This window comes from Sylvia atricapilla, chromosome 1, assembly GCF_009819655.1.
Source record: "Sylvia atricapilla isolate bSylAtr1 chromosome 1, bSylAtr1.pri, whole genome shotgun sequence".
Taxonomy (NCBI): Eukaryota; Metazoa; Chordata; class Aves; order Passeriformes; family Sylviidae; genus Sylvia; species Sylvia atricapilla.
This window is the reverse complement of record NC_089140.1, coordinates 14,927,025-14,949,797: the sequence shown is the minus strand read 5'-3', so window position 1 is coordinate 14,949,797 and position 22,773 is coordinate 14,927,025. Positions and strand designations below refer to the sequence as shown.

At 39.4% G+C, this 22,773-nt stretch overlaps 1 protein-coding gene across 1 annotated transcript in view; it reads right to left on the bottom strand.

The window, feature by feature from the left end:
* Window positions 1-20,947, bottom strand: part of ZNF438 (zinc finger protein 438) — a 51,120-nt gene extending 30,173 nt beyond the window's left edge. Inside the window, 3 exon segments of the mRNA XM_066315377.1 lie at window positions 18,873-18,926; window positions 19,420-19,501; window positions 20,674-20,947. The gene's annotated coding sequence lies outside the window, so the exon portion shown is untranslated.
* Between the last annotated feature and the right edge of the window lie 1,826 nt (window positions 20,948-22,773).

Here is a 22,773-nt window from a genome sequence, read left to right as displayed (position 1 = left end):
AAAAACTTTCACACAGTTAAAAATACAAAAAAGAAAAAATCAAAATCCAACCTGTCCTAGTTTACTGCCTTAGCTCACTTAGCTTGTATTGTTCCCATTGTGCAAATAGTCCTTGCCAAAATAATTTTCATTTTTTTATCCAACACCCTGTTTGTTGTTCAAAAAACGTTAAAGGCACAAAGCTTCAAAGACTATCAGACATTTTTAATGAAGTGTCCTTAAAACATGTTCATGGGGAAAAAAATGTGAAATAAACATGTCAAAATTATTCCTGGATGCTGTCCAGCAACCAGCTGTGGTGTGCAGTCTAAGCTAACCCTGGGAACATTCTTCTTTCTCTATGGCCTCCAGCTTTGTCTTCTGTTCCTACAGATATTTGTATTCCAAATGCATTCAGTTAAATCTCAAACTAAGCACGACCAAACTGAATTAGTGCTTCAAAAGGCAAAAAATTAAGCATGACCAAGCTTTTAAAGCAACTAGGTTTTTTTGGTTTGACACACAGTACCTTTTCATTAATTTACCACAAAAACCATGCTGTGGGACACCTACACTGCTTGAGTCATGTCAAGCCTTCAAATTCTAACACTGAAGTTCTGCTCACTTAGGGCAATTAAATAACCAAACATCTATTTTTTGAATAGCAGCACTAATTCCTACTTTATGTCCGAATCCAAACTTTGCTAGTCATGCTCAGTTGTCTGTGGATTACAGCAGAGTTCTAATTATCTAAGACACTGCTCAAGCATGTACATAGAGTTAAGAAAGGCAAAGGTCACAAAAGAAAGGCTAAGGAAAATCTGGGCCTAATGCTTAGCAGAGGAGGTGAACCAAACCATGGAAGAGGCTGAAGCACTGATATAATGTTAGTAACAGTAGATGAAGAAAGATCCACAAAGACCAGAAGGATGCATTCAGTGCTGAGAGAGCTGATCAGTGTCACCATAAGGATGCGCTCTATCATCTTTTAACAGTATGGCATCAAAGGAGGTTCCCAAAGACTGGAAAATGGCACATAGCCATCTTGAAGAAAGGCAAGAGAGAGGATCTGGAGAACTATAGGCCAGTCAACCTAATACCAGTTTACAGAAATGAGTAACCCCATGCAGCAGTACAATGTAGGTCTGACTTGTCTGTTCTCATCAGAATTAATTATGCAACTCTCCTTTAAATCTTCACTGACAGCATACTACTATCGGCCTTTTCAAGGTGCACTTATTATACTTTCTAAATTTGGGCACATTAGTTCCCCTTCACCTCCAGCCTTCTAAAATTTCTCCACTGTTCCATGATTTGTTAAAACTCAAAATGAATAATTCATACAGCTTCTAAGCTTTTTTTTCTTTTTTAGTATCTGTAGGTGTCAGTGCAGCAGATTTAAAAACATTTAACATTAATAGTTGCTGGTACAGTGATAATACATTCTTCCCATCACTAATGATGGAGGTGGTGAGATGTAAAAGCATTATCCAGCCTCTTTCTGAATACAGAACAAAATATTTATTGAATATTTATGCCTTTCTCTGCACAGCAGAAATTTATCATCCTTGCCCAGTATTGGACTTCTATCATTACTAAGCTTTTGTACTCTTCAAGAACATCCTCTATATTTAAAGAACTCCATTGTACTCTACTGCCCACAGATTTTTATTAATAACTTTACATCCTTAATCTCCTGTCTCCAAGCCATACAGTGCTTGCCATCATCAGCTCCCCATTCTTTAAAACTGTACTGCTTCACTCCCTTCCTTACCTTGTTTCAACCAAACAAATCATGTTTCCTAAGAGAAGAATTGTTCTGGGAGTAACTAAATGAACAAGTAGGTGTCAAGCAAGTCACATTTTTATGCTCAAGTAATCCTTGTTTTTTAAGTCTGCTCTTCTTTGAAAGATTGAAGTTGGAGATACGTGCAAGCAGAACTAGTTTTCGGCTCCCAACCTGCAAAATTAGATCACAGTTCTAACACACCTGCTGTATTTATTCTACATGCCTCAGAAAGAAAAACCTGTACAGAAGACAACAGAGTGGTTTTTATTTGTTTGAAAACTGTCAGATAGAAAGAAGTCTTTTCAAAGATTCAGAAATTGATTAGTGTCCAAGTGATTTATCAGCACAAGCTCCCAATACCTGCAACAGGCTGAATTCTCATAATTTTTCTTTACTGAATACAAAATGACTTTTAAGAAACTACCTATCTTTCTAGGAACTGAATCACATGGACAAAAAATCTCCAATGTATCTGTTTCAGATAAAAACACACTGGCACAGTACTACTCTACTTGTCTTCTGAATGGTGAGAACAGTTCAAGCAGACAAGAGAACATTTAATATACAAGACCACAGAAAAGTCTGTAAGGTTTTTCTGTGACATTTTACTTTTTAGAGAGATTCTCTAGTGAACACTCGTTAAACATGTTTTAATATACAAATTATTTGAGTCTGCTGTAACTTTCTTTACACAGCTGTGATTTGGTTTTTTTTAATCTATAACTTTGCTTTATCTCAAAAACTTGCACTAAATAGCAAAATATACAAGCCTGGACAAAGAACACAGTATCCTTTAAAATTTAGATAAGGGTTTTAATAGAGAGAACATTACCAAACATATTTCTGTTAAAAAAATAAATCAATGCTTCCCTTGCAGGAAAGCAGAAAACCCTGCATATTATTTCTACCACATTCACTTCTGTTCTTCAAAGTCATTTTACCTTCACTAGTCCTGAAATAATGTAATACCTGTGTTGTAAACTTCGTAGTTTTGAGATGTGCACTGGGTGCATGCCAACAGTCTGTGTCATCCTCTGTATCAAACATCCATTCATTCAGCTCAACTACTTCTTTTTAGGGCACTGGAAGGGAGATCGGGACATTAAAAATAATGGTGATAACTGCCAAAGACATTTTGGACTTTTCTTCTAAGCTATTTCTGATCTGTGTGCATTCACTTGCTGCATGCAAGCCTCATGGCCCACACCATGTAAATGTCAATGACCATGCCACAAGTCAGAACTGAATTAACCTTAAAAATGGAACACAAAATTGCAGTGACAGAAAGTTCCCTTCAAACCCACAGTCCTGTGATGAATCGAAAAAATAAATACTTCCACTGGTTACAGTTATCTTCAAAGATAAATAAGTAAATATTTTTTTCAGTATTTCTGGCTATATACATATTTAATTTCCAAGTATTTTTAAAACTCTTGACTACAATAGCTGAACCACCTACGGTATGTAAGTATCATGAAAATTCACAGACTGGAAGCCAATTTTATTTTATATAGATGGAAGAACTGAGGTTAAGTTTCTGAAATGTGAAGTTTTGGCTAGGAATTTTAGAAGAAAATTCCAATAAGTAAAAAATTTAGACAACATGCAATACATTTAGTAGATGACAAAACATAAAATTACTTTGAGCATCAGAGCAGATGACAAGAACACTTTCTATACAGGAGAAACACCTGTATAATACGGATACAGTGTATTCTATTTCCTAATAGCTTTCAAATTGCTAAATACCTTGTAAGGTTCTGTTTTCATGACTGTTCATCTAAATCCATAAAATTAAAAAGCCTTAAAATTACAGATTAACAGAATAAGCTGAGTTGGAAGGGACCCACAAGGATCACAGAGCCCAACTCCTGGCCCTGCACAGCACCACCCCCAAGAGTCACACCATGTGCCTAAGAGCATTGCCCTAATGCTTCTTGAATTCCATCAGGCTTGGTTGGTACTGTGACCACTTGCCTGGGGAGCCTGTCCCAGTGACCAAGCACCCTCTGAGTGAAAAACCTTTTCTGGATATCCAACTAAACCTCCCCTGAGACAACTTCAGGCCAATCCCTCCTGTCCTGTCACTGGACACCAGAGACGAGATCAGGGCCTGGTCTCTCCTCTTCCCCTCACAACACTGCAGTGATGTCTGCCCTCAGTCTCCTCCTCCGCAGGCTGAACAGACCAAGGGATCTCAGCTGCTCCTCACACGGCTTCCCCTCGGGGCCCTTCACCATCTTTGTGGCTCTCCTTTGGATGCTTTCTAACAGTTTTGTATCTTTCTTATATTGTGGCACCCAAAACTGCCCCCAGCCCTCGAGGTGAGGCCGCCCCAGGGCAGAGCAGAGCAGGACAATCCTGTCCTTTGCCTGGCTGTGCCTGGTGTCCCCCAGGACAGCGCTGGCCCTCCTGGCTGCCAGGGCACTGCTGGCTCAGGTTCAACTTGCCGTGGACCAGGACCCCCAGGTCCCCTTCTGTGGCACAGCTCTGCAGCCTCTCATTGCCCAGTCTCTACATTCAGGGTTCCCCAATCTCAGGTGCAGAGTCCAGCACTTTGCCTTGTTGGATTTCATGTGGCTGGTGACTTCCCAGACCTCGAATTTGTCGAGATCTCTCTGCAGGGCCTCCCTGATCCATCAGGTACAGAGGAGAGTCTCCCACTCTGCTCTGTCTCTCCTTGAGGCCTGTGTGCAGCTTTGGGCACCACAGTATAATAAAGATACAAAGCTGATAAAAAGTGTTAAAAAAGAGATCCACCACAATGGTGATGGGCCTTGAGGGAAAGCCATATGAGGAGTGGCTGAGGTCACTTGGTCTGGACAAGAGTGTTGGGAGTTCTCATTCCAGTGAGCCTCTCCATGAGGGAAGAGGAAGAGCAGACACTGATCTCTGTGGTGACCAGTGACAGGATCCAAGGGAATCTCCTGAAATTGTGTAGGTTGAATACTAGGAAAAGGTTCTTCACCCAGAGGCTGGCTGGGCACTGGAATGGGCTCCCCAGGGAAGCTGTCACAGCACTGAGCCTGACAGAGCTCAAGAAGTGTTTGGACAATGCTCTCAGAGACCAGGGTGTGACTCTTGGGGCTGCCTTGTGAAGGCTCAGGAGCTAGATTTTGATGATCCTTGTGGGTCTCTTCCAACTCAGGATATTCCATGATTCTTTCTGTGCACCAATAGCAAAAAACATAATTCATCAGCATTTTACCAGTACTTAAAGACTCTATCATATACACAGTTCAAGTCAAGAAAGCCATGGAGATAACTGCCCTTAAAAATCTAGTCAGGAGGTGCTCTGTAACTAAACAACCTGTGAACACTGAAAGTGAAAAAAACACTGCTCTTGAAAACAAAATGCCTTCAGTTCTACCAAATGTGCTATTACACCGGATGTGTGTTAAATTTGTTTACATTTTACTTTTTATAGCCAGTTTCAAACTGAGGCACTTAATCTTTCCTTAGATAAGCAAAATGAATTAATTATTATCAAATCCTAGACACATTTATGTATTTTGTCACAACAGTAATTTACATGTCCTTCCTAAGAGAGAACTTGTACAACTCTGAATATAAAAATACAGTTGACTACATTGTCTGAAAGCTAAAAAGTTCCCCTAATTCAAATAATTTCTTATTTCTATAGAAGCTTGTTAAAACCAAATACTTTTTTCTCTGCACTAAATACACTTTAAATTAGGTACATTTCTTCCCTGCATCACAGCTATAGGCATCACCTTGCCTCTAGTACATTACAGACATCTGAGTCCACAAGAGTTTTAAGTGAAATCACTAGAAGATCAACATGCACACACACAGAGGATAAACAGAACCAGCTTACATCCTGTAACATGACTTTATAAAAAAAGCAAGAGGCAATTCATATAGACTCTGAAACCACAGATTTTTCATGGAAGAAAATTCATTACCACTCAGGGCACTTTCCACTACGAAGGTGAAATTCATAATGGAGAGTCTGGTCAGTTACATTCTAAGTACTTTATAAAATAAATTCAAAACAGGTTACCTTTAATTACAAAATAGCGAGTAATTTTTCTCTTCATCTAACCAGAAGCAAAATTAAACAGGTAAAGAGAATGGCAAGATGAACTATACATCTATTAGATGGAAATCAGGCTTGGGGAGAGTCTGCTTCTCAACTAACTCTAAATTCATCAGTGTTTTCATAATACATAGTCAAAAGCAAGCTGTTTTGGAAAAAAAAAATCTTTAAGCAAAGTATTACACTGCTGCACAGGAAGCCTATCACACTTGCAACATGTTTAACACATACTCAAGTGGATATGCAAAGGTAAACCCTCTTCATATGAAGCTTCCTAACAAATCTCAGGCCACAATAAAATGACAGTGTAATTGGAAATTACAAGCAGCATCTTCTTCTGTCCAATTATACTCACCTAGTATATATACTATATGCACACCTGCTTCATGGGGTTTTTTTCACACAACTACTGTACAAATACTGTATGCCAGTACTGGATTTCTCTGTTGAACAATACCCCATAAGAACATGTGGGTTCAACAACAACAATAGATCTGACAGCCATACTCCCAGTTACATGATGGAATATGCAATTAAGAACTGGGCAGCATACTGACTGCATTCCAATTATAACTAAGGCATCAAACTCAAGGCTTCCTGAAAGATTAAAGACATTTTCATTAAAATATATTCTTCCTGTCATTCACAGCATAGCAGCACCATCAGCAACATACATGTCAACTGTTTTAATTTCTAATGATGTAGTAAAGCACAGGCATCGGAGTGCATGAGAACTATACTACAAAAAGGGCTCAAACTGATACAATTTATCACCTACAAGCTATTTTCTTCCAGGTATAGTCATGTAATCCCATTGAGCTCACAGTTACACATTCACAAGACTTCAGCCACTCAGTTACTGGGAAGACTTCTGAGTATCTGTGTTGCAACTACAATAATACAGCTAAACAAAACAGAATTACTTGCAGCCTGAGAATTTCACAAAGCAGGCAATTAAATGAACAAATTAATAAGACTAGGATTATGACAAAAAAATAACCTATAACAGGATAAGATAATGAGATTGCTCTTAACTGAAATATCAAAATTCAGACTACCTCTTGTACCATTAGAGCACAGAACATCCAATGACTTTCTCTGACAGTAGCAAAAAAAAAAAATTTGTTACTGACTGCACTGTCAGTAACAACAACAACAACAAAAAAGGCAACCCAACATTCACCAGTGTCAATGTATCAACACGTTACAACTCCTCACACCCTGAAAAAACTCTGCCATCACAACCTTTCATCTTTCTTGGCACTGTGAGAAAACAGCATAAAGGTCATGGAAAACAAACTTCATTCACATTCTTACAGGTGTCTCCTCCACATTAGATCTGAAGAGCAGCACAGAAAACTTTCTGGTGTCTTTGCAGAACAGAACACCTCAGTTCCCACACCTCTGAAGTCAACATTTTTCAGTAGTATACAGTCACTTCTATGTAAAAACAAAACAATACCCTGGGTTTACTGTTTATATACCAAAACTGAAAATCAGAAGAAATACAGGATAACTGAACTACGAAGGAAAGAGAGAATTGAGTAAGATTCTGGGGCTTTTTTTCCCTTTTTTTTTTTTTTTTTTTTAAGATATGCAGCTACTGCAAAGAATTCAAAAGAAAAAAATTCTGAACGCTCAGCTAAGTAGTTCTACATTCAAACAAGTTTAAAAAGATTTGCCAATTATATGGTCAAAAGTAAGAAGCTACAGTCAAAATCTTTTTTATATCATAACCTCTTTTCCAAACGTATTAAGAAAAAATAATCTTCAATGTGAACTTGCAGTCATTCAACCAAGATTCAGCAAATTCTAAACCCACACACTTGATTTGTCATGTATTTTGGCTGCTAAGTCTGACTCTAAAAGAGTGCTACCTTATTATTATTTTTTTTAAAGATTTCTCTTGGGATTACACAGCAAAGGAATGAGAACGTAGCCTATCTTACACAGGAAGGAGAGATTTTTATCCTTAAAAACAGGAGGTTCGCCCACATGATCACCTGGGACAAACTTGGCCAGCACAAGCAGGCTGGAAGGTTATAGGAGCCTGGGAATGTTTAACATCAAGAAAGTAATTACAGCCCAGCAAGATCAGAAGGAATTACACAGGAAATGTGAACAGTAACCCTTTCATGCCAAAAAAAATAGTGAAAAAGTGAGCTCTTAGCTGCCAGACTATAAGGCTGTACAAACCAATTGCAAAATGCTGGAATGGAAAAAACACTATATATTACTAGGCTATAAATTCCCAACGATGTGATGATGAAGCTACACCTCCATGAAAAGAACAAACGCCCTGGTCTTTCTTCTTGCCATGAATATCAAGTATAATTAAAGCCCAGAAGAAACATGAAAAAGTTGTAAACACCATGCAAGAACTGTCAGTTGTCTCTTCTGGACTTTTTCTTTTAAATTCATGCTGACAAAATAGTGGTCCCTCTAGAAGATGGTCAAATATCTTGTTCCTATTTTGCCATGGAAAACCTCTGTCCAAAATATGTAGGGCATTATTCAAGCAAGAATGCTAACTCTCTCAGTGAATCTCCCAAATTCTGAAATAAACCCCATAAATCAGGAGAATGGGGTCAAAGTACTCAATGTGTTTGCTGGTGAAACAATTTCTATTCTCTAGGGACATGGGGGAATTTGAGTGATCTGGCTGTAGTTCAGTCTAGTTAGAAAGCCTTCAAGAGTGATATTGGAAAGTGAACAGTGATCACATGCTTGTTCTTCACACAGAACGGGGACCCATTTTAGTGAGCCGAGATTTTTTCCTAAGCTCCTCGCAAACAAAAATAACATTCCTTTAAATCTACCAAGACCAAATGCTACACATAACCCCAGTCAGACAGATGATGAGCAATAAAGCAACCAAGCACTAGTGTTTATTAATTTATTAAAATTACTATGAATATGTCCTCCTTAAATGAAAATAAGCTCCCCTAAAATGAGTCCTAGTGTCCTAGTGTATATCTGCTCTAATGAAAAATAAGCTTAAAAGATACTTTTACAATTAAAAAAAAAATCAGTGAATTATCTTATTTAAGCAACATGCTTCTTAAGATGTTCTTAAAATTTCAAATTAGAACAGCATCATCACATATTGCAGTGCCAAAACCAGTGTATCACTTTAGCTTCTTTTCTTCCAACCTTGTGACTCAGGTGTTCCACTCTACCTTCCTTTACTACCAAAGTCTTTCTTTTCTCATCTCTTCTGTTGGATTCTGTTTTGTTTCCTTTTCCTTGCCTTCACATCTAAGGTGGGTGGGATTTCTGTGAATTATGTGAATTTTGCCATCACTAAAGCCCCTTGCACAACTAATTCCTGCATAGCTGAAGTCTACTCAGCTACTTGTTCAGTGTAATCACTAAATAAATAAAATCAAGGGGCAAAAAAAGAGAAAAATACAAAAGCAGCACATGAGAATTTCAAACAAGGGCATGCAAATAGAGCTGAGACAGTGCAGCAAAGAAGCAACAAGGACAAGAATTAATTGCTGACATTACAGCCTGCACAAGTAACCCTAACTCCCATTCTTCAGGAGATAAAACTGAAACATGAAACAATTATATTTCCTATTATTTTACTGAGATGGAGGCTGAAAAGAGACAAGCATTGTGACCTCACTCTGGAGACAAAGGTAAAGTTCCATTTTCTCCTGCACTAAACTTAATCCCACTTCTAAGAGTTGGTGATTTGCAAAAATAAACTGAACTAGCTTTCCCAGTCAATACACGTTCTTCAAAGATTAAAGTCACTGCTCCTAAATTTGTCTGTCTCCACAGCAGATTAAAGATTCAGCAGTAAAATATTCATACAAGATGTTAACAAAAAAAACCTGCAATAGTGGATGAGCCACTAGCTTTTCAACAGCTATAAATGCAACACAAACTTATCCATAGCATATAACACTGTTTAGCCATAGGTCAGAAAAAAACCCCTTCAATATTGTTGCAAGATAGTCTGTTTTCAAATTACTTGTATATGTAGAGCAAAAATACTGCCAGTGATACTGCATGGGGGTTTTTTTGAGCTTAATGTGGCTAAAACCACAGTCTATTTTCAGCCAGGTGAATTGACTGAAGCCTGTCAGAAACCAGGAGCAACCTACAAGGGCTATTACTGTGCAGATGAGTTGGTAGCAACAGACATGGAGAGGGTTCCCTGAACCTCCCGAGTGTAGGCAGCACATCAGAAACTGAGCAATCCTTTCAACACATGAATTTGTAACTGACTCATCTGCTGCACCCTGAAGCAGCACTGCAGCTCACAACATTGGGCACCGCACATATTCCTTTGCAAATCAACATTTTCCACCTGGCCACATCTGCTCTTTGTGAAACTTCTGTAGAATTTGTATCTGGAAAACCTGGAGGAGTTGAACTCAGTGATCCTTGTGGGCCCCTTCCAACTCAGGATATTCCACAATTCTAGTGTACCTCGACAAGTAATTCTCTTTAACTGAGAGGTTACTGGCATTCAACTTATTTCTAGAAAGAAATGTAATTAACTTTAAAAACCTTAAAGTAAGAAATGTCGTATTTTGGGGGCGTGAAACCACTTTATAATGAAAAAGTGAATTCCAAAGATACTAGTTTTGCAAATTACTCTGCTTCTCAATACAGTTATTTGTAATATGACTAGATTTCAATAGAAATTTAAAACTTCCCCTTTTGGGGACATCTACAATCAGTCAACATAACACAAGTTAATATTCCCATCCAGCACCTTCCTCACTGCAAGTATACACATCAAACATGTCCTTCCCAACCCAGAGCAGCTTTCTAAAGATAATTGCCAAAGACTGGATTATCAGGTAACTACACCATTGACACACAAGTCTTGGGGAAAGTGGGGCCAGTAAAAAAAACCCTGAAACTGTGAATATCCTCCATTAGGCAAGCATGGCTATTGTCTCTCAACCATTACTAACGTCTATGAATTCTTGGGTTTATCTATTAATTTTGCAATTATTAATAAGTATTTTGGAAATGGTCTTTCTAGTGTTTCATGTTTGAAATGTTATGAAGAGAAAATTCAAATAAATTGCTTCCATTATTGAACAGCAAACACTTTAAAACATAATTACACTTTGACAAAAAAAGGCTCATATGTCCAAGTAAATTACATCTCTCATCACTGAAATCTCTCAGAGTTGAATAAGACTCGGGATACTTAGCCTGATATGACACTCGCAATAGTCTATAGGTACAGTCCACTTTACAAATTATTTTTTGAATTTTTGGTTTTTAGGGGGAAGATGTTGTACAAATTCTTAGATATTACCATCAATACACTGTTCTTTTTCCTTCACTTGCATTTTTGATGATGGTCAAATTAAAACCCATTATTCCACAACTTGTATAACCAAGACTTCATCGTTCTTGATTTTTTTGCTTTTCCAAAATTAACAGCTTCCTGGAACAGAAAGAGAATTGTCCAGAAAGAAACAGTTCTATATTCAGGAGTTTCCATCAATTTAGTTAGCGTTATTCTTAATCTAAGGAATTTTTATGCTTCTCAAAAGCTGATCAGCTAAATCTTTCAAAGCTATCTGCATTTCTGTAAGTGCAGAATAATTTTAAAATTGAAAAAGAAAAGTAGGAGTTTGGTCTGCTTTAATTGTGAATATGAACAAAGCTTTCTTTCAAAATTGAACAGAATTTTCACTTTCCAATGAACACCGTATTTTATACCAAATACCTGAAAATTTCTAGATACAAAAACATCTTCAGAAAGGTTTCAAAACTTTTACAGTGAGTTAGATCAATCATATCTTAATAACACCCTAGACCACTCTCCTCACAATAACTAGGTATCTTCAGAGCATGTTACTACATAAATGTAGGTTTGATGCTTGCAAGAAATCATTAAAAAAGAAATAAAACAGGTACAACCTTGATCTAGCCTAAAGAGACTCCACAGTTTCATGCTTCTATTGAAGCAAAATCTTATCATGTAAAAGAAATCTTACAAATACTTAACTACTTAAATGAGCTAGAACATAGTCTTGAAATACAGAATCCACAACAGCCATTTTCCCAACTTTTTTTATGTGGTCACAAATTCTTTCTGACACAACAAAGAAACTTGACAGCCAAGTGAAAAATACGTGTAAGAAATTAAGTTAAGGGCAAATTGAAGTAAATAAATGATGCTAATCAAACGCACCAAAACTGTTAGTTTCACCAGCTCGCCTTACACAGAACATGCTCTAAACTGGCCAGAGGTGAAAAATCCTGCACTGGACTTGACTAACTCAGTGTCTGAATAACCATCCCAGAAGCTGTTGATCAAATCTGGCTTCCTTATTGTTTAAAAATCCAAAGGGCTTCACTCAATCCTCTTGGAGCATCTCTGACCACAATTATCTCCAGGCCCATCACTTTCAAGTCACTGAAATTACCTGTCTAACCAAGAAACTCAACATGCTACAGCCAACAGGCAGGTTAGTCCTGCGTTCTTTTAACAGTGCACTGACATTGTTCATCAGCAAAACACATGGGAAGATTTGTTCTCAAACGTGAACTGCAGCACACTCTACTCAGGACTCTGTAGAGGAGAACATGTACAATATATACCTTACACATATGATGCTTCTGTCAAGTGACCCCACTACACTTACTGCTTTTTTAAAAAAAAGTCAGACTCCATATTCTTATAAATGCACAATAACATATATTCCTTTTATTTCAAATCCCATCTCCTCAGCAAATGATAAGAGTTACTACCAAAGCCAGACAAGAGTCCAGCTTCACCACCACAATAGAAGACTCAAAGCAGGACTCAATGTGGCTTACTAGAACATTAATACATGATCAGTAAGTACCATCTCAAGGAAAAGTAGACTTATTACTGTCCTGCCCTCCAGATCACTGTGTAAATAAAACCTTTTCATCACAGAAAAAAACCCTCCAGAAATTATCAAGTACATCATTCTACACATACAATAACAGAGAATTGGCACAATTTTTAAATACAGCAACCTGCAATCAAAATTATGTAAATGTAAATACGATGCAAATTACATCATATTCATGTTTCCATAAACTATACTGTGGCAATATATACTCTTGTACTGCAAGTAGATGATGAATGAAAAACAAAGATGGGAGAAAGAAAGAGAAACAAACAAGCAATTGGCTGCTAACTAATGAACTACACTGGGTGTTTTCAGAAATGGCCTTTAATAAGATAAGATTTAAAGAAGAAAGAAGCTACCACTGACTTTTGGAGCATTGTGCTTATTTACAAAAGTGAAAAGTAATAATCCAAAGCAAGAAACTTCTCCAGGATTTCACATACACCCGGGACCCACCTGATTACGCAAAGACTGGCAACATGTAGTGATGGCTTTTAAATGCATATTTTTCAAATAGTGACAATCCCAAATAGCAAGGCTTACTTTTCAAGTGTTCCAACCCTAAATGATGTTTAAAAGTCGACTATTATTTTAGACTTATCATCCCTGGCAGAGTACCTCTCAGTTACTGAAGTTTTTTCTGCCTTGACAGGAGAACTCCATTTCTAGGATTCATGCAGAGAAAATGTTTCAGTATAAATCGTGGCCATTCTAAGCCAGGAAAATGTCCCACGGATTGCTAAGTTCCATCTTTCAGGCAAGTTCTCTGTAATTAAGGTATCAATTTTAATTTCAGAGGCATGTTTTATTTTATAAATAAACTCTGTTTCCACAATTTGAGCTGTGGGAAAGAATGTCTGCGTCAGTGCATCAACCCTTGCAGCACGGCAAGTTTTGAACTGAATGCCAGCTCTAAATGTTATAATACGGATTCAAGCATGGAAAAAAAAGGAGGAAGACTTCCCTCTCACCCCCAAATTCCCACAAGCCTGCTGAATTTTTTTATTCCTGTCACGGCACCTCCCTGACATCTGCTCTTTGCTGCTCTAGAGCCAAACATAACAAATTTAACTCAATCTGCTGCTAAACACAACAAAAGTAAAAACTGCAGCCTGCACTAAGAAAGAAAAGGACATTTAAGTGGGAATGAGAAAAAGCCAGTTCTGTAGTCTTTTCCGGTTGAACACTGCTTCTGATGCTTTTATCACGGAGTTTTATATTTGAGTTTGATAGAGACTGAAAGCAAACAGTTTCTAGGACTTGAACCATGCCAAGAGAAAAGACTGGCAGAGCGACAAGCATGCTCATTTAATTAAGATACCCCCACTGCTATTTTTATGACTTTTTACATACTTGCTGGGAGTTGGCAGGGTGACACAGAAGGCCAGCGTTAGCTCATTTCATCCTCCCAAAATATTCCATCACTCTAGGTACAGAACAAACTTGTGTACTGACTCAAATTAAATTACTGCAGGAACACCAACTTAATGCACAAGCCCAGGCAATAGAAAAATCAAAGCTGAACAGAACATTGTCTCACAAGCAGCAAGTTGCAAAAACAACTGGCCTACATAAATTCTTTCCAGTTTCATGAAGACCCTGATGTTAATCCCCAAAATCTCTTCTCCAGCACCCACATCTACAACAAAATAAATCAGTGCATCCTACCAAGGGAACCAGACATATTACCTAGGGTCATATTATCTCATCTAGATATAAGCCAACACAGAGAAAGAGAACAAATTAGTGAGATGCTGTAACTCTTTCTCCCATAAACAAAGTAGGGATAGACTTAATTCCTTTACTTACACCATCAACACATGGTTTGTAGATGAGTTTTATTAAAAATCACGATGGAAAAAATAATTTTGCAAGTGACAAAAGATGAGGGATTATATTCTTTCAGGAGAAAAGGTAACCTGAGCCTGTGTTAATATTCCTGCACTCTAACTCATCCAACTTCTATTAGAATTTTTCTAAATTAAAATTATCCCTAGACTGCAGAGCTCAGTCTTACCAGTTTCGTAAGAAATATATCCTTTCTCAAGTTTCCTTTCTCACTTTGCCACCCTAATTTCACAGAATGTCCCCTTACTCTTATAGCATGAGCCAACAAAACAAAAGCTTTTTAGTTACTTCTCTCAAACAATTCATCATTTTGTGTACTTGTGTTATACTTCTTCTTCATATTCACTGCCTTTCAAAGGCTAAACAATCTCTTTTTTTACCAATTTCTCTCTATAAAAGCAAATTTCCATCCCCACAGATTCCTCTTTTAGACTCAGGTTCCCTGATTCCCTTCTTCTCTACATCCATCTTAGAGGCACACAGCACCATATCCACTGTGTGGGTACGCCGTATGACAGTAAGAAACTGATTTTTACTGTATCATTTTATACTCCATCACACTTTGTTTACTTTGATTGCAAGTATGAACACAAGTATCAGAAGTTAAGAGAAGAAACAAGGCTTTTAACACACCTTCCCCTCACTTCGAGTATGTGGCACTACTAACATGTCAAGACATCATTTGGAGCCAGGTAGTCTTTGCTTTTTTGTCCTTCAGCATAGTTTCTTCTTTGTACTTCACCCATTATAGTCTGCAAATCTTTGTCATTTGCCAGTTAGGGTACCTTCCCAGAAAGAAAATCACTGGTTTACAGGAGAACACCAACACACACTAAGCAAAGGTAACTGCCCAGGACTTTTTTGTTTTAGGTCTTCAATCAGGCACTAAGCATGCTTTGGCACAAAAGCAAGTCAGTAAAAAATACAGCAGTCCTGCCCTTTGAAAAATGAAGACAGTAATAAAAAAGATAACTCATACTATATGGAAGACAAAAATACTCTGCATCCTACTTATTCTACTATGGAAACTGTATAACACTATGGAAACTATGGAAAATACATAACATCTCTGAATTAACTTACTAAATACCATAAAATATAATAGATCCTATATTGCCCCTTACAAAGTACAATCCAGACAAAACTAGAAAAAAGTTTCCAAAAACAGAGTGCATTACATTTATAATTTGAAGATTTGAAATCACTATTGCTCTTTTTCTCTGGAAGCTAAAAAAAAAACCCATAAGAATCTGTAAGACTTTTTTTCTCTCTCAATGATGAATAAGATTGTAAAGTTTGCTTAATACTGCCACTTAGGATAAAACATAATAGAGGATTGACCCAACTCTCTGTTCTTAAACACCTTGCTAAAAGAACAAACAATTTGTGAAAATAACAAAAACCAGCTGAAGGCATTTGGGTGGTCTCAGTTCGAGTCCCGTAATATACAACGGTTCCTTTTTTCTAAATCCAATACTGATTTGTTTTCCTGCTTCAGTAAAGCCTCAAAATCTGTTGATGACAAAAGCAACATAATCCACTGAACATCCATATTATTTTTCTGGCAGGGTAACTTCCAAGTTACCTGATTCATCACACGCAGACTACTACACTTATATATATAACAGGACTATGCAGGTTTCTATAGACTGACCTTTTTTAATTCCCTAACAGTATTTTGGGGGACAGTTTTATCTTTAGGACACTGCACATCATCAACAGAGACCAAAGTTGGGTAGCTTTACTGCCCTACTTGCTAAAAACATGGATCTACCTTATTCCTTCACCAGCAGTTCTGTTTTGATTGAGCTGAGGAAGAGCAAAAACTGTCAGAACTTCATGTCTCAGTGTACATAGCACTCTTTGAAAGGGCAGCCTGATATAAACCTGAGATTACACCCCCTCACAATCAGCAGACGACAGCCCCCTTAGGGAAGCTAACCAGTCATGGCCAAAAAGGTCCACCAAAATTAAGTTGTATGTCATTCAATAGAAGACTGAAGTGTGCTCAAAACTGTGAAAGTCAGTAACTTTTTTGTAAAACCCCTATTTTCTACAGTTCATCCCAAATAACCACAAACATACATATAAAAAAAGTGAAGTGGAAAAGAAGCACAGGTACAACAGCAATGACATCAGCAGAAGCTGTAATTTGTCACCATACACCATTTTCACAGTATTGGCCCAAGAGAAAGATTCTTTGGAGATATAGTCTTCTGCAATTGTCCTTAGCAGCTGAATAATGCACCAAAAATTAAGACAATGCACCTTTGAGGGGTATTTTGGTTTGGTTTCTGCTTTGGCATCACATAACACAACTAAATAACAGACATTTCAGCATTCAGCTACTGGTAACAGAGGGCTTCTGAAAAAGACAGTATGGAAACACAGCTCTGACTGCTCGGCCACCCACACTTGAACAGCAAAATTTTTCCATGGAACTGTAAATTACAACCAACCTAACATCCCAAACCAATTCAGTGATAGATGCTAGTAAGTCTGCCAGAAGTAGTTTCTTTCCCCCACAACTCCTTCACCTATCAAACAAATTTTCCAAGCTGCTTTTCCATCTCTTTAGCACCTGCTCCTCCTGGCAAATACCCAAGTGAGCCACAAGAATACTCCTGTCTCTCCAGTGACTTGCTGCAACAGAGGCTCTCCAGCAGAGCTGAGATAGTCCAGCTCTGGAGCTCACTGCATGACCTCTTCTTGGAATTAACCATGACATTTTTTCTAAACCAACAATCCTGGGTTTAGACTGCCTGAAAAACAATAAATTGCTAACCCACAGAATGAAACATGATGCATACACAGAAATTACCATCCTATTGCAGCCTCTAAAAGCAAAAGTCACACTTCAAACAATAAATAAAAAAAAGCATGTTTATGATTTAATACTCCATAATTTTACTATTTACGATTACCTAGAAAAAAAACCTCATTCTGCAAAAAAAATAAAGTTTAACCACAAATGAAGTTACCATAATGCACTGCAATTCTAAAAGATGTACTGAGCTACTGATTGTATTGTTTTCTTTCCATCTGTGCAACAATTCAAGGTGTACTGGCAGCTCAGTACTAAACCTCTTCTGGTACGAGGACATCAGCCAGCCTCCCTTCCAGCAAGGCTTTCAGTACTGTATGGCTTCCAAAAAGATGGAAGAAAAGAACCAAAGAGAAAAAGAACAATTCACAGTTTAGGTGAGGAAAACACTCTTTTCTAAAATGGTATAAGACTGAAGTGACAAAGATAGTCTCTCCTTAGTTGATGCCCTTTCACAGCCTTGTTCAATACACAGTTCTACTACCACGCAGGTTTATGGTGTTTTGATTATGTTCTTGATATTAACTGGAAGATTACAATTATTGCTACACAAACCATGCTAATATTTCCTATAACATTCAATTACAATACCCATGAAATCAATCCTTTTAAAAAGTTATGCTTGAATACTACTGACAGTAAGTTTAATCAGCCAGTTAGGGACAAACCAATACCAGCAAATACAACACTACAATACAGCAAGTCAAAGACACGCTTAATTAGCAAATATCCCACTTTGTGATATTTGAATAGGATGGTTTCTACCCAGTTGTTCTGTGGCTTCATGAGGTGACAAGACCAACACTGATAGAGCAAATACAATACAAAGACAACAGCATTCTCCAAACGCCATTTTAAGCTGGCAGTAAGAATCATTACACCAGCACAAGAAAGAACGAAATTAAAAAAAACTCCACAACTTTATTTTTTAAATAAAAAAAGGATAAAAAATCAAAATAAAGATCTCTGTCATAACTTAATGGTGGTTACATTGTGAAGAAGTCTGCAATTCATCTAACTTTGACAACATGCAAACAATACCCCATGAGAAAGGGCTCAATTATTACTCAAGAAACACTGTTTCTCTTATTTGCCAATGTTAGTCTTGTAAAATATAAGGTCATGTTTTAAATTTGTTTTTAAATATCCTTTTAAGTAAAAGCATGTTCTGGATCTCTGTAAGTGAATTAAAACACCAACATGAAGTATAGAGCCTTAGAAAATATGGCCAATGTCTTGTCTTGACTGCAAATAAGGATGAGCATCAAAACATACTTTCCTGCTGCTGAACCACTAATATCTTTAATGGCAATTATGATAACAATTGGTTTCGCTGGAGTACAAGCCCAATGGAGATCACCCTCACTGACCTTAAAGAACTTTAAATGAGCAAATAAACAACAACTCAAACACAGAGGCAAAAACTGTCTTTGCGTTCAGAGGGACACAATCAAAAATCTAAAATACTCTGCAAAGATATTAACTGTAATCCTTAAACATACCCACCTTATATGTCCTGCTGCTGCTATGACCGGTGAAACATTTCATCCATCTTAATTCCTATTTCAAGGAAATAAAAAACAAACAAACAAAAACAACAGAAAGTTCCAGTATCTCAGGAAATATATTTAGCAAAGGACAGTAAATCAGATTTAATAGAAGAGAAAAACGTTTTAGGAAGGGGTAAATAAAGAATTCTACTAAAACATGTTTACCCACAATACAACAGCATCTCCTCTGAGGCATACCATACATTAACAGGACTTTAGACTAGAGATTACAATAACAAATATCTGAATAAATATTGCTGAAATAACTGATAAAAGTTCTTAGATCTCTGATTTTACCATGCACTTTCAAAATTCCAAAGTTTCTTTAATTGCAACTGCAGTAGTATTTCCAGTCTGCTTCCAATCCAAGTTCTACATTCAACATTGGCTATTTCACTTTGACCTGACACTATCTACTGCCTTAGGTGCAAGTAAATACATAAAACCATCACAAGTTTAATACAGACATTTAAAACATTAAATCACTTCTATAAATGCTTTACCTGTGCACATAAAAATGCTTGAAACAGTCCAAGTCACTGATGAAGAACACTCCTCTCATCTAGTACAACATAATCCTTGAACCTGTACATCAAAAACATATGTGTGACAATCACTAAAAATTTCTAAGGCTTCACGTGAGAAAGTCAGAAATATCTCATCTATGCTCTCCCCATCATTACTAGTTCTGATATTCTCACTCACAAATGAGACACAGGAAACACAAGAAATTAGTATTTTCTTCATTAAATGCTTTGAAAAACACTTCAATTACAACTTTAGCTACCACACAATCTATTTCTTTAAGAGCCTGCCCAAAAGCTAAAAGCACGTGCATAGTGCTGGTTTTTTCTGAACCTCCAGTCACTGTTACCCAAGAATATCTTTATAATTGAATACTAAGAACATTAGATTATTACGAAAAATATTTTAAACATATGACTTGTCATACACTTTCTTTCTTCCTCTTCCTGTCTTTTGACAAACTCTAAGTTGGAAAAAATCCAATTCTTCTAGCTACCGGAGCAGAAAAAAATATGCACTCATCCCTGATGTATTTTCCTTTACATAAAAATAACTTTGAAAAATATTAAGTTAAACTATTACTAAAAATAACTAGCAACAATCAAGGTATTGAAAAAACAAACAAACGAACAACAGCTCAGTATTTTGATTGCTGAATAGTTCTGTGGGGAAAAAAACTGCACATAAACTACTGTGATCCAAGGGAGCTGCGCATTTACCGTTATCCTCCTCTTTCCTTTTCATTAAAGAATAACATGAAAGACCACTTTTAATGGCATATTATAGGTTCAAATAAATCAGTACAAGAAAATTCAAGGCTATAATTAGCTTAACTATACAGCATTTAAGGGCTAGGCTGTTGACTGAGACTTTACTACATATTAAAAAGCTTTACCAAAAGTTAACTCAGAGACAAAAGGAACTGAGCATAAACGTACCGCATCAATCTTAATTTAGGTACAGAACCAGGTAAATCTTTTAATAGAGCATGACTTAAGGGAAAAATAAATTGAAACAAGCCAATCTTTTGTATTGTTTCAAATCTGCCATGCTGCAGACATTTGCACAGTCTTTTGAAAACTCTCCTACGTGGCTTTAGAATGCTTCCCTCCTTGTATTATCTATACCAGATACATCTGATCACTTGGAATCTGGGATGTGTTCCTGATGTCATTATTAAGAGTTCTAATGGGTTCATAAGCCGATAGGTTAGTTATACACAAACACTACACCCATTTACTGCCTCCATTTCTGCAGCCACAGGACAAAACCCCTTTGGCTGTCAGTTCCTTCCAAACCGTAAGGAGCCCGAGAGGACTGCGCACGGTATTTGTACTTTTATGGAAGCAGCAGCAAGGTTATGAAACATCGCTCAGGTCTCGGAGTCAAGAGCTCGGTGCACAGCTCTGACTCACGCTGGCAGCGACCGCACAGGAGCCAAACTCTGTCACGGCCCAGCGCCACGGAACCTGGGGCACCCGCCGCCACCCCTCACAGCGGCCAGGCTCTATGGCCAGCGCCGAGAAAAGCGTGAGCTGTACAAACAGCCGCCGTGACTTGCAGGAACGGGGGATTCGCGGCCTTTCTGCAGCTCTTTATTACAACATCAGAACTGACGGCAGTCGCGCCCTCTCGCAGTTTCCGCACTCGCGGGGTGACCCCGGCTCGGGCGGCGGCGCTGGCTCTGAGCTCCCCGGCCGCAGGCCCCGCACCGCCGCTCCCGGGCTCCGGCAGCGGAGCCGGGCGGGCCCCGCACACACCTCGGCGGCCCGGGGGATGCTGCCGAGCCCGGGAGCCCTCGGGGCCGCCCGGCGCCTCGGCCGAACCGCGGGTCCGGCTGTGACGTAACGGGGCGAGCGAACGGCCCCGCAGGCGCGGAGCTCCGGCCGCAGCGCCCGGCGAGGGACCCCTCGGGCTCACCGAGTGAGGGCCGGAGGAGGCGCCCGCCCGGCCGGGAGCCGCCACCCCTCCCTCCTGCTTCCCGGCCCCGCGCCGCCAGCCGGCTCCGCAGGCGGGGAGAGAGCGGGGCAGCCGCGCCCCGGCGCCGCCCGCCCCCAGCCCGGGCCGCGGCCCCACCGCCGCGGGGGGAAGGAACTTACGAACGCCCGCCGTGGCCGGTCCCGCCTCCGCGGCGCGGGGCGGCGGCGTCACCCCGCGGGCAGGCGCAGGGGCGGGCCCCGGCGGCCGGGGGCTGTCCGAGGGAAAGGGGCGGCGGGGCCGCGGCTTGTGCTGCGCCTGGGCTTGGGCGGCGCTGCGCCGGGGATGCCGGGTCGGGCCCCGCTGTGCCGAGCGAGGCCTTCCCTCCCCATCCCCACCAACAGCTGGCGGGCGGGGACAGCTGCGCTCCCAGCCGGTCCCCGAAGTTGATGGTTGTCAGGCGGTGGGATGGGTAGTTTCGAGGGGCAGGTCAGAAAAAGGGATCTCTGAAAGTACAGGAATCGTGCTGGAAAATAAGCATAACGGGCTTGAAAGCACTGAGTCAGAGGGACCGCAGATGGCTGAACATGAGCCGACTTGAAGGCCAGCGGCATTCAGGCCTCTGTCAGCAATAGCAATAGCAATAGCAATAGTGGCCGGCAGGATGAGGACAGTGATTGTGCTTCTGTACTTGGCAGTGGTGAGGCCATGTCTCAAAGACTGGGCTTGGGTTTGGGGCCCTCATTTTAAAGTGGACATTGAGGTGCTGGAGCATGTCCAGGGAAAGACGGTGAAGCTGGTGAAGCATCTGAAGGACAAGTCTGATTAGGAGCAGCTGAAGGAGCTGGGGGTGTTTAGTCAGGAGAAAAGGAGAAACAGGAAGGACTTTAGAGCTACCTAAAAGGAGGTTGGAGTGAGGTGGGGGCTAGTCTCACAAGTAATAAGTGATAGGACAAAAGGAAATGGCCTCAAAGTTGTGACGGGCGGGTGGGGGTTTAGTTTGGATATGAAGCAAATAATCTTGAGTATCCTCACAACCTCACACAGCACCTACAGTTAATCAGGCCCAGCTAGCATGACTTTAGTAAAGGCAGGTCCTGATTGACTGACCTTTCCTCTGTGACAGGGTGACCCTCTTGGTGAATGAGGGAAAGGCTGTTGATGTGTCTGCCTGGACATGAGTAAAGCCTTTGACACTATTCCCCACAGCATTCTGGAGAAACTACTTTTCATGGTTTGGACAGGTGTGCTCTTCATTGTGTAGAAATATTGTCCAGATGGCCAGGCCTAGAGAGAGTTGGTCAATGGAGCTACATCCAGCTGGTTACCAGTGGTGTTCCTCAGGGCTCAGTGTTGGGGTCAGGCACATTTAATACCTTTGTTCATGATCTGATTGAGGAGACCAAGAACACCCT